At 41.0% G+C, this 5,427-nt stretch overlaps 1 pseudogene; it reads left to right on the forward strand.

Annotated features, from left to right (window-relative positions):
* The first annotated feature begins 1,502 nt into the window (after positions 1–1,502).
* Positions 1,503–3,340, forward strand: LOC101711990 (F-box/WD repeat-containing protein 11 pseudogene; annotated as a pseudogene).
* The last annotated feature ends 2,087 nt before the right edge of the window (positions 3,341–5,427 follow it).

Below are 5,427 nucleotides of genomic sequence, written 5' to 3' on the forward strand. Positions count from 1 at the left end.
CTGTTTTTACATCCAGCATAGTCAAGGATGGCCTCATATTACTAAAAGGTCTTCAGTTCTCCAAGAGGCCACATGTCTACATGGCAGAATGTCTCAGTTGGAATTTAGCTTCTATTACTATCTCCTCTTGTGACCTTTGACAAGTCTCTTAACCTTTCTGAGAATCTCTTAACATTTCTCCAGTTCCAGGCTTTGAAACTCTCAGGTAACAATAGATGTGGTGCTTGGCTTTCAGAGGTGTCATGAGGATTAATTAGCTAATGTTTGTTAAGAGCCATATAAATGCTAAGTATTATGATTATTCTTTACTCATGTTAGCATTATAAAATGTCAATGTGTTGAGTGGGAGAGGTCGATGGGGTTATAGGACCTTGGTGGAGTATGAGTCTCTTGTAAGTTTTCCTTCTCTAATGGAATTACTAATACTGTGTTTAGTTTCCATGATTAATGGCTTCATTATTACCAGGAGATAGCAATTAGCTCATTTGAAATGATACATGCAACTATAATTTACAGTTCTATACAGACCCAAAGAATTAGAGAAAGATCTCACAGAATAATTTGCAAATCACTGACCATTCAAGAGGGGTATGATTACGCCTTGGGGCATAAAGTCCATATCTGACTGCTTCGACTTAAACATGTTCTGCACAAGACCAAGAGCACTGGATTCCCCAAAGAGAGAATTGGGCTATTCCACCGGCTGATGACTTTTGTGCAAATAGTGAGCCTGCCTGGCAGCTCTGGTTTCATTTACCACTCTTATGTAACTTTCCCTTCCTTGGACCTGCAGTGTGGAGAAATAGACAAAAACCCTAAGCAAATAAATATACAAAGGCAAGGGGCCCATCTAGTCAATAATTCCCTAAGGATGTACAACAGTATTTGACTCTGATGGGTCTCCTTCCTGTTCCCTCCACTACTGCATATATTTCAGTATTTATTATCAGGATATCTGAAAGCCTGAAAGCAGTTTTGCATATATATTTTTAAAGCAATGAAGTCTTAAAGGAAAATATTTTATTGCTTATATTTGGATCAAAGTAATGATTTCTAATAGCTATCCCAGGACCCGCATGTGGACTCTAGAATTAATAATAAACTTTATTAAGGTTATATATTACATCATTGGCATTCCAGGACAAATAGTCCCCAACCTTGGTAAGTTGCTAGAAGTCACTGCAATTTTTCCTTAATTTCCTTAATTTCTTTTTTCCTTACTTTATTGATACTTGATAATCAAAGACACTAACCTTTTTGATGAGTAAATAGAGTTCTCGGTACACTACCTGCACTAAAAGAAAGAAAAAGGACTTTCCCGAGTGGGTGCTAAAGCCGCCTCCACCGCTGCCTCCTCCACTGTTGCCTCCTCGGCCCCGGGCCGTTCGCTGCTGCATGAGGAGAGCGAGGCGGGGCCTCCGGGGCTGCCATGGAGCCCGACTCAGTGATTGAGGACAAGACCATCAGCTCATGTTACAGAAGTGCATGTTTGGGATTTTGTTGAAGAAAGGTGGATACGGTAAACGGAAAGAATCTTGGAAGATGCTTGACTGCTGTCTTTTCTCAGACTAGTCTGAAAGGGAAGAGCCCCATTCATTCTGGATTGGTGGATCTGAAGTACAAAATATTTTCCAGAACACTTCAGTCATGGAAGATCAAAATGAAGATGAGTCCTCAAAGAAAAATACTCTTTGGCAGATAAGTAATGGAACATCATCTGTGATCATCTCCAGAAAGAGGCCATCAGAAGGAAACTATCAAAAAGAAAAGGACTTGTGTATTAAATATTTTGACCAGTGGTCTGAATCAGATCAAGTGGAATTTGTGGAGCATCTTATTTCACGAATGTGTCATTACCAGCATGGGCATATTAACTCTTACCTGAAGCCCATGTTGCAGCGGGACTTTATCACTGCGTTACCAGAGCAAAGTTTAGATCACATAGCAGAAAACATTCTTTCCTACCTAGATGCCAGATCTCTGTGTGCAGCAGAGCTGGTATGCAAAGAATGGCAGAGACTGATCTCAGAAGGAATGCTTTGGAAGAAGCTGATTGCGCAAATGGTATGCACTGATTATCTGTGGAAAGGACTTTCAGAAAGAAGAGGGTGGGATCAGTACCTGTTTAAAAAAAGACCCACAGATGGCCCTCCCAATTCATTTTATAGGTCGTTATACCCAAAGATTATTCAGGACTTAAAGACTATAGAATCTAACTGGCGGTGTGGACGACACAACTTGCAGAGGATTCAGTGCCGCTCTGAAAATAGTAAAGGTGTCTACTGTTTACAGTATGATGACAAAAAACTTATCAGTGGCTTAGGAGATAATTCTATTAAGATCTGGGATAAAACTAGCCTGGAGTGTTTGAAAGTGTTAACAGGGCACAGAGGCTCTGTCCTCTGTCTCCAGTATGATGAACATGTCATTGTAACTGGCTCTTCAGACTCTACAGTGAGGGTCTGGGATGTGAACACAGGTGAAGTTCTTAACACATTGATCCATCACAATGAGGCTGTGCTGCACTTACGCTTCAGCAATGGATTGATGGTGACTTGTTCCAAGGACCGCTCCATTGCTGTGTGGGATATGGCTTCTGCCACTGATATCACTCTACGCCGAGTTCTGGTTGGCCACCGGGCTGCTGTCAATGTAGTAGACTTTGATGATAAGTACATCGTGTCCACCTCTGGAGACAGGACCATCAAAGTCTGGAGTACGAGCACCTGTGAATTTGTGCTCACTCTCAATGGGCACAAGCGAGGCATTGCCTGCCTCCAGTACAGGGACTGTCTGGTGGTCAGTGGATCATCAGATAACACCATCAGGCTTTGGGATATTGAATGTGGTGCCTGCTTAAGAGTCCTAGAGGAACATGAAGAATTGGTCCAATGCATCCGGTTTGATAACAAGAGAATTGTCAGCGGTGCCTATGATGGGAAAATTAAAGTTTGAGATTTGCAAGCTGCCCTTGACCCTCGAGCGCCAGCAAGCACATTGTGTTTGCACACCTTGGTGGAACATTCTGGTCGTGTGTTTCAGCTACAGTTCGAAGAGTTTCAGATCATCAGCAGTTCCCATGATGACACTATTTTGATTTGGGATTTCTTAAATGTGCCTCCTAGTACCCAGAATGATACACGTTCTCCTTCCAGAACATACACTTACATCTCCAGATAACAGTCTGCACTTTCACCCTTTTCAGGGTTTCCTAGTCTTGAACTACTGGCTACATGGCTACCAAATGCCTAAGGGAGTTCATCCACAGCTGAGTTAAGAAGCTGAAATTGGTTCTAGACGCTGGGTAGATGCAAAGCAGCCTCACTCGACATTTCTCACCTCCGGCTCTACTTTGGGAAGGATACTTTAGCTTCACCAACTTCCAGTAGAACAGAAGCCCACTTCCTACCCCCATCCGTGAAAAAAATCTAAAGCTTCAAATGTAAATTGTTCATATAAAGGGACATAACATTCTGTTTTACAGAAGTAAATCGACCGTCAAGAGAAGACTTGGCCTCTAATTTATAATGCTTTGCACTTTGGTCTGATATTAAGAAGCAGCATTCTTCTTCAGTGAAATTTTGGGTACCAAACACCTACCCAGAATGTCTAGGGCTTTCCTTTCAGAAGTTAGCATTCTCCTTTTGACTGTCCAAGTCATTACGAATTTTGACTTGTATTAGGAATATACATGGTGGACAATGGGAAAATCTCTCTGGATTGTTTTAGTAATATTTTTTGGATTACACTTTCTTTCTGTACTAATTTCTTTTAATTTAAAGAACTATCAGCCAGTTATATTATTTCTCCACAGGTAATATAGCTCTCTTATTAGCTGTTCTCTGCTCCCAACCATCTCCTAATATTTGGTAGAGTAACACCTTTATCCATGTGCTTGCCTCCTAATTTAAAATACTGTATCCACATGTAGATATAATGTACATAACAGTTTAACCTCAAGGTTGCTGGAGTCGGGCCCCCTGTGCCTGAGACACTAATCCAGAGTGTGTTCGCACTTAGCCATGGGCTGGGCTCAAGAACCTGTTACCAGGGTTGATGTGGATGACCTAGAACCCTTCCTGCAGTATTCATATGGTTTTTTTATTTTATCACTGTCACTGTGTGTGTGTGTGTGTGTGTTGTTTTTAATGAGAATCTTGTTTTAAAATCTGACTTCTAAAGGTTAATACAGAAATGTTTTATTTGTTGTGTAGGATATGGAATAGAGAGGTACCTTAAAATTTTTTGTTGTTATTTTCCTCATAAATACTCCTGAGTACTAGTGGTCACTTCCTATAGTATTCATTCGGCTTCTTTGTCAAAACCCATCATTCTGTGCAGTAGTAACCCTGAGAAGAGAAGAATGAGATGGCCCTATAGATAGGGCCTCCCCCTCTGGAGTTCCCGGCCTGGCCCTCTCAGGGGCTACAGGGCCCAGTGTTGTGCCAGAGCCTGTAGCGCAGGTCAGGCTGCTCTGGAGGGCCGCCATGTGAAGGGCAGGGCTCTCCTGAGTGGGGCCAAGCCCAGGGCCAGGAGTCCCATCCCAGTCAGCTCTGCTCTTATCTGTTGCTGTGGCCCCTGCAGGCTCTCAAAGCTCTCAAGTGCTCTGCAGCCCAAGCCTAGAACAGCACTGTTACTTTGATCATGCATGGGAAGGATGTTGCCATTCAGTCAACATTCCTTTTTCCTCCTTAAGTATTAGGTTTTGATTTGCCCCTCACCATTGTTTCCAAAGATCAAGGAATGTCAATCCCGTTTTAAGGGACCAATAAGCCATCTCCTGTGAACACACCCTAAAAAAAAAAAAAAAAAAAAAGACAAAGGACTTTCTCACAGAGGCTAATGCTTATCTGATCTATTTCCTCACATTAGGTCAGTTCTGTAACACAATGAAGAAATTGAAACATGTTAAACATTCATACTTCACATTTTCACAGGAAAAACTCGTATGAACACTAAGAGCTGAATAATAGATGCAGAGATCATAAGTTGCTGCACCCCTTATCTCTGACATCAGTATTATATTACCAATTGATTTGTATAATATACCAGAGATAAATAATAGTTGTTGATTGGCAGGTAAAGATAGTGAATACACCAATAAATATACACTAATAAAAATCCAACGTGAGTTAAATGTGGAAAATTAGGCTGCTTTGGGCTGAAAGGTTATAGCATATGCTAAGATGTTATGTAGCTATTTGTAACTGAAAGATTTACTCTGAGTTTGGACAAATGTTTCTTTCATACATGTACCTAAATTTCTTTTTGATCCCAGGAAAAAAATGAATTGTTTTTGTCTTTTTGTTTTCCCCCTACAAACTTCCAGATTAGTATAAAAGAGCATTTTATATAGGTAAGTATGGTACACCAATTCAAATACAATTGTATCATCATTTCAAGTTCAATAGGCTCAAAATATGTCTC

The sequence above is a fragment of the Heterocephalus glaber genome, unplaced genomic scaffold (genome assembly GCF_053883595.1).
Source record: "Heterocephalus glaber isolate CG9 unplaced genomic scaffold, H.glaber_assembly_v1.0 deba00000071, whole genome shotgun sequence".
Taxonomy (NCBI): Eukaryota; Metazoa; Chordata; class Mammalia; order Rodentia; family Bathyergidae; genus Heterocephalus; species Heterocephalus glaber.